Source organism: Triticum urartu, chromosome 4 (assembly GCF_003073215.2).
Source record: "Triticum urartu cultivar G1812 chromosome 4, Tu2.1, whole genome shotgun sequence".
In the NCBI taxonomy this organism is placed as follows: domain Eukaryota; kingdom Viridiplantae; phylum Streptophyta; class Magnoliopsida; order Poales; family Poaceae; genus Triticum; species Triticum urartu.
The window spans coordinates 1,380,872-1,394,648 of record NC_053025.1 but is presented as its reverse complement, the minus strand read 5'-3'; positions in this window follow the sequence as shown (position 1 = coordinate 1,394,648).

The window sequence follows — 13,777 nt, the reverse complement described above, 5'->3', positions numbered from 1 at the left end:
GGGTTTTGAACTTTCAAAAGCCGTGCCTGCGGTTATGGGCAGATGGGAATTTGTTAATGTCCGGTTGTAGAGAACTTGACACTTAACTTAATTAAAATGCATCAACCACGTGTGTAGCCGTGATAGTCTCTTTCCGGCGGAGTCCGGGAAGTGAACACGGTGTTGGAGTTATGCTTGAACGTAAGTAGGCTAGGATCACTTCTTGATCATAGATTCTCGAACGTGCTTTGCCTTCTCTTCTCGCTCTCATTTGCGTAAGTTAGCCACCATATATGCTAGTGCTTGCTACAGCTCCACCTCACATACCTTTTCCTACCCATAAGCTTAAATAGTCTTGATCGCGAGGGTGTGAGATTTCCGAGTCCCCGTGACTCATAGTTTACTTCCAAAACCCGTTTGCAGGTGCTGATGATACCGTGCGGGTGACTCAACCGAGCTCAAGGAGGAGCTCGATGAAGATCTTGTTCATTGTGTTGTTTCATTTCCAGTTGATCAGTAGTGGAGCCCAGTTGGGGCGATCGCGGATCTGTAGCATTAGGGGTAGTCTTCTTTTATTTTGGTTCCGTAGTCGGACCTTGATTGTATCTGGATGATGTAATCCTTTATTCATGTATTGTGTGAAGTGGTGATTGTAAGCCAACTCTGTACCTCTTTCTTATTCAGTACATGGGATGTGTAAAGATTACCCCTCTTCTGACATTGCCTACAATGCGGTTATGTCTCTAAGTCGTGCTCCGACACGTGGGAGATATAGTCGCATCGTGGGTGTTACATATTATTTGAGCGAAGTGCTATCGGCCTCCAAGCAAAACTACCCTCACTACCAGAAGATGTGCTACGGCGTGCACTTTGCCGCCAAGAAATTGAAGTCGTATTTTCAAGAGCACCCAATCACTGTGGTCTGCACAGCTCCACTGGCCAAGATCATTGGAAGCCGAGATGCTTCGGGCCGAGTGGCCAAATGGGCCATAGATTTGTCCCCCTACACAATCTACTACTAGCCTCGTACCGACATCAAGTCACAAGCACTGGCCGGCTTCCTCGTCGACTTGGCCGAGACCCATTACCTGCCGCCAGCGCCCGACTCCACCCATTGGCCGATGCATTTTGTTGGTTCCAAGATGCGCACCGGTCTGGGAGCCGGCATCGTCCTCACCTCTCCGAAAGGAGACAAGCTTAGATATGTGCTGCAAATCCATTTTGCCGCCTCCAACAACGTCGTCGAATACGAGGCACTCATTCACGGGCTCCGGCTTGCTAAAGAGCTCGGCATTCGCCCGATCCTGTGCTATGGTGACTCTGACTTGGTGGTCCAGCAGTCATCAGGCGACTGGGACGCCAAAGATGAAAACATGGCAAGCTACCGCTTCTTCGTACCGCAACTCAGTGGATATTTTTGAAGGGTGCGAGTTTCTCCATGTGCCAAGAAACGACAACGAGCAAGCAGATGCCTTGGCACAAATCGGCTCCACCCGTCAAGAGATACCGACCAGCGTCGCCCTTCAACGCCTCCTCACGCCGTCTGTCAAGCCATCGCCAGAATCGGATTCTATCTTCATGCCGGCTCTTCCTGAAGCAGTTGGATCCGACTTGAGAGCTCCAGCAGCCGGCACAAGAATTTTGGCAGGCGGCCTGGGGGCCGCAGCAGTCGCACCCGGCCTGGGGGCTTCAGAACCCGGCCCGGGGAATGCACCAATCGGCCCGAGGACTTCATCGACCCAGCAAGCGGCTGCCGACTCCAACCCGCCGCCTTCCGGCCTGACCGCCCTCGTCCAAGTTGCAGTCCTAACAGTCGAAGAAATCAGAGCACCTTCATGGGCCCAGCCCATCCTCAATTTCCTGGTGAACAAAGAGCTGCCGACTGATGAGATCTCGGCCCGGCAAGTACAACGTCGGGCAAGAACATACACCATAGTCAACAGAGAGCTTGTGAGGCACAGCGTCACTGGTGTCTACCAGCGCTGCATGGAGATGGAGCAAGGCCAAGCAATTCTCAAAGACATCCATCAAGGCGAGTGTGGCCACTACGCGGCTTCAAGATCACTTGTCGCCAAAGCCTTCCGCCATGGTTTTTTCTGGCCGACTGCTCTAGAAGACGCCAATGACCTGCTCCAAAAATACAAAGGGTGCCAGAAGTTCCATTCCAAGCCACATCAGCTGGCTTCTGCACTCAAGACTATTCCCATTGTCTGGCCCTTTCCTGTCTGGGGCCTAGACATGGTGGGACCATTCAAAACAACGCGAGGTGGCATGACTCATTTGCTTGTTGCGGTGGACAAGTTCACCAAGTGGATAGAAGAAAAACCAATCAAGAAACTGAATGGACCCACAGCTGTGACTTTCATCTCCGACATCACCATCTGGTATGGCATACCACACAGCATCATCACCAACAATGGCACAAACTTTGCCAAAGGCGCCTTGGCCCATTTCTGCGCGACGCAGGGCATACGACTGGCCTTATCGTCCGTTGCCCATCCGCAGTCAAACGGCCAGGTGGAGCGGGTAAACGACCTCATCTTGTCCGGCATCAAGCCTCGACTGGTTGAGCCTCTGGAGCATTTGGCCCGCTGCTGGCTCGACGAGCTGCCAACCGTCCTCTGGAGTCTGCGCACAACTCCAAACAAGTCAACCGGCTTCACGCCTTTCTTCCTCGTCTACGGTGCCGAAGCCGTCATCCCAACGGACATAGAATTCGACTCCCCTCGAGTCACCATGTACACCGAAGTGGAGGCAGAAGAAGCACGACAAGACATCGTCAATCTGTTGGAAGAGGGCCGGCTGTTGGCACTCAGCCGATCTACCATCTACCAGCAGAGCCTGCGCCGGTACTACAACGGGAAGGTCAAGCCGAGATCTTTCCAAGAAGGAGACCTTGTGCTCCGGCTGATCCAGCGAACAGCCAACCAGCACAAGCTCTCAGCGCCTTGGGAAGGCCCCTTCATCATCAGCAAAGTGTTGGGCAACGACTCCTACTACCTGATCGACGCTCAGAAGCCTCGAGTGCACAAGAGGGACGACTTCGGCAAGGAGACGGAGCGGCCATGGAATGCAAATCTCCTTCGAAGATTTTACAGTTGATGCAGTATGTACCACGCTACCTTTTGTATTAAAGTACGAAGACTCCGGGTCCCCCTGAGAAGAGCTTGGGGACTGCCCTCTTTTATCTATATGATAAGAATTATGCCTATGAGTATATTATTTTTTGTTATGCCGCCTAGAACCGGGTCCGACTAGTCGGCCCGGGGACTTGCCTCCTTGTACTATGAAATGCTTCCTGCAGCCAGACAAGTAATGTGTGGCACTTAAGCCGTTTCCTACCAGAAGCCGCAGCTCACAGAGCGACTGTATGGTAGGCAGGAACAAGGTAGAAAGGGTGCCCACATGAAAAATGGCTAAGGACGCAAAGCATGTGCATAGTTTAAGACGGCTTCCCGCCTTTTACGACCGACTGTTGAGCAGCCGGCCCGCCGTTTTCTACTCAACTTGCTAAAGAACTCTAAATGGCTAAGTACTTGCCTTCCCAAAAGTATCTAAGTACTTGACCCAGCAACAGTCCGCAGAGCGGCTGTTTGGCTGGCAAGACGGCAACCATGGGAAGGCGGCAAAGGAAAAAGCCAAAGAGCACTAAGCAAGAAAAGATAGAACTCGGAAAAATATTTACATAGCAAAGGCCATTGGCTGATCTTCAACAGAAGTTCAAGATACACCCCGCGGGAGGAATCGTGCAAAACTAACAAGTTCATCAAGACTGATAAGCAGGTAAAAACAAAGATAAAATGGCGGCCTAGGAAGCGGCAGAAGGGTTCAGAGGATCGGAGGAGTCGGCGGTGCCAGTTGCCGGAGCGGCCGGCTGGTCGGTCTCTACTTGGTCGCCTCCGGCGACGGCTGGCTCGGTTGGGCGTGGCTCATTGCTGGAGGCGCGGTCGAGTTGAGGCTGGCCGTCCGCTCCGCCTCTGGCGCATCCTCTTCACCTTCCTCCTCCGCCTCACCTTCTTCCTCGCCGCTGGAGTCGATCACCTCCGCCAAGTCCTCGCCGTCGTCCGGGTTTAGCCCGAACCATTCCGGTGGCGCCTCGTCCCTGTTTTCAACCCGCTCCGGGACGAAGATGCTGGTGTCGGTGTACTCGGCGATTGACGCTGCGCGCTTGACGAGATCGTCTTCCACGACCGCCAATTCCTCCTGAGCCTCCAGCCGGAATGTGGCCAGCTGGGCCAAACTCAGACCAGGGTACCACGCCTTGACGAACTCCAAGGCCCGGCGCGCTCCAGCCCGGGCCGAGGAGCCCTTCCAGGCCTCAAGACGGTCAACCGCCACCTCCAGCCAGTCGGCAGTCCGGCTGGGAGTGCGCGGTACCGGCGTGTCAGGCCACAAGGCGGCGATCACCTGGGCGCCGGGACGCTGAAGCCGGCGCAGCATCCGGTGAGCTGGCCGAAGACGGGCCTCGATGCTCAGGATCTTCTCATTAAGGGTTCGGGGGGCGTCGGCGGCGATCTGTGCGTCGTCCACCCGCCGTCCTTCGCGATCAGCCTTAATGGCCCTATTGGCGGCATCCAAATGACCAGGGAAGAAGTCTGCCAAGACAGAAAGCAAAGAGTCAAAGTTAGAGTCGAGAAGCTGGCTCGGCCAGCAGCCGGCATCTCAAAGAAGAAAAAAGAGGGAAGCTCACCATCGACTATGTCCTCGATCTTGTGAAAGCCAGAAGTCAGCTGCGCCTCCTTGTCGGTCCAGGCGGCGCGTTCGATCGCGAACTCAGCAAGGAGGCTGCTATCCTTGTCCTCCACCTCCTTCTAGGTCTTCTTGAGGAGCTCCTTCTGTTTTGACAGTTGCGTGACCAGCCGACACTTCAGCCAACTTGCTGCGCTCCTCCTCCTTAGCGCGCAGCGCGGTGTTGGCCTCGCCCAGCTGCTGCTGCAAGGTGGCGTTGGCCTTTGCGAAAGAAAGAAGAAAACAAGGTGTTAGTTGCCAACAAAGAAGAACAGTCGCTGGGGAGATCCGGCCCGACTGCTCAGCAGTCGGCCCGAATCTCGGGGACTACAGCCCGCGGGTGCGCCAGCGCGCCCCCGTAGAGAAAGAAGATGACTTACTCGGGCTTTCCGACAAGTCGGCGGTCCGCTGAGCCAGCTCCTGGACATTGGAGTTGAAGGCGGTCACACGAAGATTGTTGTAGTCCTGTGACAAAAATTTCATATAAGTGTTAGTACTTGGAACTCGCCGATTAGAGTTCCGAGCCGCCTGCTCAGTAGCCGGCCCAAAACTCGGGGACTACACCCAGTGGGTGCGCCAGCACGCCCCCACAAAGAAGCACAAGAAACAGAAACAAAGAAGAAGGAAACGTACCCGGATGGCCTCTCGCGATGCCAGATGCGCCTTGGTGCAGTTCTTAATGGTATCGCCCTCGGCTCGGATTTTGGCTTGGACGTCCGAAAGCGCCCGGTTCAACGGGCCCGTCCCGCCTCCCCGCACCCACCCAGTGGGCGCGGCGCTCGTCGCCTTGGTGTCCAGGATCGAGGAGCTCATGGTGCCGGTCTCCAGCGGGCGCGGCGCCGAAGCCGCCTTTGCAAGACGGTGACACGTCGGTGTGCCGACCTCAAGAACTAGGTCTTGGTCAGTTGGCGGCACTGGCGGGTCCGCCGGCTGCCCGCCTTGCACGCTCCCGGACAGCGGTGGTGGCGGCACGATCACGTCTGGCATGGTTGTGTCGCCGCCGTCCCTCTCCATGACCGGGTTCTCATCGCCGGCTTCCTCGGTCTGCGCCGCGAACTGCGAAGGTGGCGGTGCGGAGTTCAGAGGAGTGATGAAAATCGCCGACTGGCGGTGCACGGCTTCCTCAGCCTGCCTCTTCGCCCCATCAGCGGCCTCGGCCTCAGCCAACTTCTTCAGGATGGGGGACTCCGCCTTCTCCGCCTCCGCCTTCTCCAGGCGAGCTGCTTCCGCCTCCTGGCGCGCTTCCCGCGCGTTCCGCTCCTTCGCCTCCCGAAGGTCGGCGGCCGAGTCGATCCGTCGAGTAGTGGCGGAGGTCTCTGCCGACCTCACGATGGAGGCGGCAGCCACCTTCTCAAGAGAGAGGGGAGCCCTAGACCAAGGGAAACAAACAAAGAAACTCAGACAAGGTCAAACGAAAAAAAGATGAAGGCGCAAGGGAAGGTAGTACTTAGGCAGAAACCAGCTGCGACGTCTTCACCTCCTTGCGGAAGCGGTTAGCCTTCACGTCTGCTTCGTCCCGCTTGGTCGCCGTGGCCGAGCCCTTGGGCTTCTTCGGCGGACTGCCAAACAAGTTCGGCGCGGCCCTGCGTTTCTTCGCACCGCCTTGGGCGTCCGGCGCGGCAGAAGAGCTCGCACCCGGCTGGCCGGCTCCTAGCTGGTGGTGCGGGGTGACTAACCCCGCGTCGTCATCAGGCCAATCCTCGAGGCTGGCTCCGAGCCTCGGGCCGCCTGTTTCACCGCCTCCTCGCTCGGCGTCGTCCACCAAAGCCGCCGCCCCCAAGTCGGGGTCGTCGACGTCGCTCTCCGCCCGGTTGGGGAGGAATTCGCGCTCCGGCCCCGCGGCGCCGGCTGCCGGCTGGAGGAGGGGGCTCTATTCAAAGGCCGATTGGTCAGGCTAGACAAGACGGACTCGATAACAAAGAGACAGAGAAAAAAAGAAAAGACAACTTACCATGGGCGGAGGGTTGGCGCGTGAATACGACTCCTTGCCGAACCGCCACTCTTCCGTGAGCTCGCAGTTCGCAAGATAATTCACCATGAAGGCTACCTCTGTGTGAGGCATCTCCTTGGTGCTCAGCCGACTCGGGTCTCGATGCCCGCTCATCTGGCAGATTATGTGGGGGCGGCCCTGGAGCGGGAGCACTCGGCGCGCCACGAAGGCGGCCAGCAAATTAGGCCTGGTCAGGCCGTCAGACTGCGTCAGCACTCGGAGCCGCGCGATGGCGGCGGCTCCAGCATGCATCAGCGTCCTGGCCCGGTACGACCAGTTGGGCTGCCTTCCAGCTGGCGGGCCGGCTGCATAAGCCGGCAAGTTGACCCAGTCGCCCTCCGCGAAGACGCTCTTCACGTAGAAGTATGACCGCTGCCACATCTTCGCCGACTTTATCAGCGTGATGGGGGAAAACGGATTGTCGGCCCCCGACCTCCGCACCGCGATGAACGCGCCGCACTTGGTCGGCACGCCTGCGACGTGGGTGCCGAGCTTGGAGTAGAACCCCCCCCCCCCAGAGCTCGATGGTGGGGAGGACGCCGAGGAAGCCTTCTCACAAGGTAACGAAGGTGGACAGCAGCATCACCGTGTTCGGGGTAAGGTGGTGCGGCTGGAGACCGTAGAAGTCAAGGAAGGACCGGAAGAAGCCGCTCGCCGGCAAGCCAAGGCCACACAGGCAGTGCGAGCGGAAGACCCGCTCGCCCTCCTCCGGCGCCGGCAAAATCTCCCCCCTCGGCGCGAGGCGGACCCGCACGAAGTCCTTGCCGGGCAGCCGACGCGTCTGGCGGAGGAAATCGACGTGGTCGTCGTGAACTTCGGATCCATCCCATGCTCCGAAGTGCGTCGTGGGGGGCGTGACGGTGCAAGAGGAGCTCATCGGGAATGAATCACCGCGACGCTCAGCGTAGCTTGGGGCGCAGCGGCGAGAAGAAGAAGAAGGAGAAAGGAATGGGGAGGAGGGACGTGCGCGCTCCGCCACACCCCCCTCCTCCCCCTACTTATAGGCCTATGGGCTACGAAGCCAAGGGGGCGATCGTGGGATTTACTGTGCCCACTACCCCACGCCCCCACATTCATCGCGCAAGTTACTGCGCGCAGTAACTCCGCAAGAACCTCAACTGCCTGCCTCGGCCGCAGCGGATCTGCTCACGTGCCGAGGCATGGTAGTGGCGGGCCCCACCGACAGGCGTGTCCCGTCGCGCGCGTGGGTGGGCAGACTGGCCTGGCCGCTCGTCCCCACGTGATAGGCCTGAAACGGGCGGCGATCTGGAAGCTTAGCTAGCACGCCACTTGGATCCCGCCGAGGCATTCGAAAATTTTGGACAAGTCAGATTGGGCGAGTCCGACTCCTACCAGTCGGCCCGTCGAAAGACGGACGAGGCTCTACCTCAAAAACTGGGAGAAGGAAACTGCTGAGGCTCCTCGGCCAATCGCCCGCGGCGCCTCACCAGCTTCGGGGACTACTGTCGGAGTAATGGGCCACGGGTAGGCTAACCCGAGGCCCAGAACCTTTCAAGACATCGTGGCTGACTACGCCCCTCAAGACGCCAAGATGAAGAGCCGTCTTCTGGAGGCCGGCTGGAGGAACAACCGGCTGCCCATAGACGGCCAAGTCCCGGAAGCGACGTCGACACAAGCCGACTCCTAGCTGGCGGCTTCCAGAGAAGCCGGCCTCGAGGAGTCAGCCCGCGGCGCCAGCGAAGCCCATGCGCTCATCAAGGGCGACGAGACAGGGAATGGCTATAGTGTAGCCCATCCCTTCCCCTTTCCCAGGGGCTGGCGTGGCCACAGTGCACTGTACCAGCGGAGATCTCCGCCCGGCGCGGCATTGTTGCCATGCCATCCCTGACATCATCACAAGCAGGCGGAGTCCTGCTCCCACGACGGCCTGTCGGTACGGACCAAGGACGATGGGCCCCACCAGTCAGCAAGATTCTAGAAGACGGCAAGAGCCCTACCAGTCGGACCCGATGGAGGTCGGCCCTTAACAGTCGCCCCGCCCCTTCCTCGGGACCCACGCGCCATTAACCAGACGAGACACGGAGTGGCTACAATAATCGCCCACCAGGCGGCGGAGCTGTAGCCATGATCCCCTGACCAAGCCTGCGTTATTACAGTCACGACTACAGTGATCAGCAGCCGACAAGACCCGAGAGCGGCGGGGACGACCTGTAAGCCCCGTACCCAACCAGTCAGCAGGGCCCACCAGGCGGCGGGGCCCAGCAGTTGGCGGAGAAGCCGGCGGCCGAAGAGACTGACGGCCGGGCCTTACGCCCAGCCGGATTACCATTATTCCCCTGGGGGGTAGGCCTATATAAACCCCCCAGGGCACCCATGCAAAGGTTTCCCAACCTGTTAGAACTAGACCAGATCATAGGAGAAGGAGAGAGCTAGCCTCGCCCCCTCCTATCTCCAGCATACAGCTCAAGGAGCACCTTTGTATTCACTTGCGCCTTAGTGATCAAGCGGAGACCCCGCGGAGCAGAACTAGGGGTGTTATCTCCTAGGAGAGCCCCGAACTTGGGTAAAGTACGCCGGGCGTTCGTGCCTATGCCTCATCCCGCTTCCGGGCACCGGCGACGTTCTACTCGCTCCCACCATGATAAGCCATCCATTGGCATATGTCGCACCCGACCCCCGACAGCTAGTTTGGATGGAACTCTAAAGTTAAGCGTGCTGGGGGTGGAGCAGTGTAAGGATGGGAGACGAACCCGGAAGTCTGATAGCAGGTAAACAATTTGACCTATAGAATAAGTGGGGTTAAACTAGAGAAACTAGAGATTAATGTCATAGAATAGTAGGGGTGAATAAAAAAATGGATGAAAACCTTTAGTCCTGATTGGTAACACCTTGCGGGACTAAACGTCCTCCATCTCCCGGCAAGCGCGGCCGCCCACGTGGCAGGGATTTAGTCCCGGTTTGTGGCCAACCGGGACTAAACTGTCATCTAAGAAATTTAGATCTTAGTACTTTATTCAAACAACAAAACAAAACAAAATAAAATGTTATTCCAAGGATAGAACATATCATGTGAAGAAGCAACAACTTAGGTTCAACCGATACTAACGGATAATTGTTCATGAAGAAAGTTGGGATGCCTACCAAGGCATCCCCAAGCATAGAATCTTGAGACTTCTTGAAATATTAATTAGGGATGCCTTGGGCATCCCCAAGCTTGAGCTCTTGTGTCTCCTTAATTCCTCTCATACCACGGTTTTCCAAAATCTCAAAAAATTCATCCACACAAAACTCAACAAGAGAGATAAGTTAGTATAAATCCATGCAAAACCTTATCATTCTCTACTGTAGCAAAGTACTAAAATTATAATTTGGAATTGCATACTAAATGCCTGTGCATATTTAATACTCCCATCCACAAATAGAAATATTAAACACGCATACATATGCAAACAATGTAACCATAATAGCAATCTGCCAAAACCGAACAGTCTGTAAAGAGTGAATAAGAATCCATACTTCCCTCACTCCAAAAATTATGAAAACATACGACATGACAGATAACTCATGCATGCTTACTCTGTAAAAATTTCAGTTTTTTTATCATGTTCCCACAATTCACCAAAAATCAAGACATAACAGAAAACTTTCTGTTTTCAAACAGCAACACATAAACTTGCTAACTAAGCATGGTAAAGTCTATAATTGGCATTTTATTGAACTAAAAGATACTAAACATGATTATTGATAACAACAAGCAAACATAAACAAAATAAAATGACACTCCAAGCAAAACTCATAATGTGTGACCAATACAAATATAGCTCCAAGTAAATTTACCGATGGATTGAAGACGAAAGACGGGATGCCTTCCGGGGCATCCCCAAGCTTAGATGCTTGAGTCTTCCTTGGGTATTACCTTGGGGTGCCTTGGGCATCCCTAAGCTTAGGGTCTTTCCACTCCTTATTCTCCTCATATCGGTATATCACCCAAAACCTGAAAACTTCAATCACACAAAACTTAACGGAACTTTGTGAGAAAGGTTAGTATGATAAAAATAAATCATCCACTTAGGTACTGTCAAGACAAGGTTCATAATTTTTCTCACATAATACCTATTGTATTCTATCATTACCACACTTTATATTTCATAATATAAGCTATGGAAACACTAAGACAAGCAAAGTATGCACCAACAAAATCTATCAAAAACAGGAAAGTCTGTAGCAATCTATTTAAAAGCCATACTTCTGTAACTCCAACAATTCTGAAAAATTAGGACAACGTGGGAAATTCATACATCAATATTGTGTATTAAATTCAGCACTAGACGCAAAACTTATTGTTTTAAAAAAACATCAATTATAATATCTTCCACATCATCCCAAAGGCTTTACTTGGCACATTATTGAAAGAAAACATATAGAACATGATTACTACAGTAGCTTAATGACACATAAAAACAGTAAGGGTAAATGTTGGGTTGTCTCCCAACAAGCGATTCTTTATTGCCTTTCTAGCTAGGCATAATGATTTGAACGATGCTCACATAAAAGATAAGAATTGAAACATAATGGGAGCATCATGAAGCATATGACTAGCACATTTATGTCTAACCAACTTCCTATAAATAGGGATTTTGTGAGCAAACAATTTATGGGAGCAAGAATCAACTAGCATAGGAAGGAAAAACAAGCATGACTTTGAAAGATACAATACATAGAGAGGAAACTTGGTATTATTGAAATCTGTAAAAGCATATGTTCCCCTATCATGTGAGCTATAATCCAATTGAAAATTAAAATCATGATAACAAGTTTCATGGTTATCATTATTCTTTATAGCATACATGGCATCACAATCATCATCATAAATATGGGGCATGCTTTCATCATAATAAATTTGTTCATCAAAATTTGGGGGACTAAACATATCATCTTCATCAAACATAGCATCCCCAAGCTTATGGCTTTGCATATCATTAGCATCATGGATATTCAAAGAATTTATACTAACAACATTGCAATCATGCTCATCATTCAAATATTTTATGCCAAACATTTTATGAACTTCTTCTTCTAACACTTAAGCACAATTTTCCTTTCCATCATTTTCGCCAAAGACATTAAAAAGATGAAGCATATGAGGTAACCTCAATTCCAGTTTTTATAGTTTTCTTTTATTGATAAACTAGTGATAAAACAAGAAATTCAATTGCAAGATCTAAAGATATACCTTCGAGCACTCACCTCCCTGGCAACGGCGCCAGAAAAGAGCTTGATGTCTACTACACAACCTTCTTCTTGTAGATTCGTGTTGGTCCTCCAAGCGCAGAGTTTTGTAGGACAGTAGCAATTTTCCCTCAAGTGGATGACCTAAGGTTTATCAATTCATGGGAGGTGTAGGATGAAGGTGGTATCTCTCAAACAACCTTGCGACAAAATAACGAAGAGTCTCTTGTGTCCCCAAACACCCAATACAATGGTAAATTGTATAGGTGCACTAGTCCAGCGAAGAGATGGTGATACAACTACAATATGGATGGTAGATATAGGTTTTTGTAATCTAAAAATATAAAAACAGCAAGGTAACTAATTATAAAAGTGGGCACAAATAGTATTGCAATGCTTAGAAACAAGGCCTAGGATCCATACTTTCACTAGTGCAAGTTCTCTCAACAATGATAACATAATTAGATCATATGGCAGACTCTCAACGTGCAACAAAGAGTCACTCCAAAGTTCCTATCACGGAGAACATAAGATGAAATTGCTTGTAGGGTACGAAACCACCTCAAAGTTATTCTTTCCGATCAATCCATTGAGCTATTCCTATAAGTGCCAAAAACAACCCTAGAGTTCGTAGTAAAATAACACCACATGACACACATCAAGCAACCCTAATGTCACCTAGACACTCCAATGTTACCCCAAGTATCTGTGGGTCAACCATACAATATGCATCACACAATTTCAGATTCGTAATATTCAGTCCAACAGAAAGAGCTTCAAGAGCATCCTGAGATTTCTACTGGACAGAGGAATATGAAAACACGTTGCGACCCCTATGCATAGATTACCCGAATGTCACAACGGGAATCTGCAAGTTGATAACCAAAATGTACATCAAGTGGATCAATAGAACATCCCATTGTCACCATGGATATCCCATTGCAAGACATACATCAAGTGCTTTCACATCCAAAGATTCAATCTGACATAAGAAACCTCAATGGAAAAGACTTAGTTCATCACAAGAAGGTAGAGAGGGGGAGAAACACCATAGTATCCAACTATAGTAACAAAGCTCGGGGTACATCAAGATCGTGCCAAATCAAGAACACGAGAGAGAGAGAGATCAGACACATAGCTGCTGGTATATACTGATATGTCTCCAACGTATCTATAATTTTTATTGTACCATCCTGTTATATTATCATTCTTGGATGTTTTACAATCATTTTATAGTAACTTTAGATCATTTTTCGGGACTAACCTATTGACACAGTGCCCAGTGCTAGTTGCTGTTTTTTGCTTGTTTATTACATTGCAGGAAATCAATATCAAACGGAGTCCAAATGCAGCGAAAAGTTTCGGTGTCTTTTTTGGACCAGAAGACATCTAGTGGGATGGAGAAGTACTAGAGTGGGGGGCCAATGTGAGCACAAGCCACCAGGGCGCGCCTGGGCCCCCAAGCGCGCCCTGGTGGGTTGTGCCCATCTCAGAGACCTCCCGCACCGCCTCTTTGCTCTATAAATACCCCAATATTCTAGAAACCCTAGGGGAGTCAATGAAAATCAGTTCTAGCCGCCGCAAGTTCCGGAACCACCAGATGCAATCTAGACACCATCACGGAGGGGTTCATCATCCTCATTGGTGCCTCTCCGATGATGCATGAGTTTTTCATTGTAGACCTTCGGGTCTGTAGTTAGTACCTAGATGGCTTCCTCTCTCTCGTTTGATTCTCAATACAACGGTCTCTTGGAGGTCTATTTGATGTAACTCTTGTTGCGGTGTGTTTGTTGGGATCCGATGAACTTTGAGTTTATGATCAGATCTATGTTTTTATCCATGAAAGTTATTTGAGTCTTCTTTGATCTCTTATATGCATGATTGCTTATA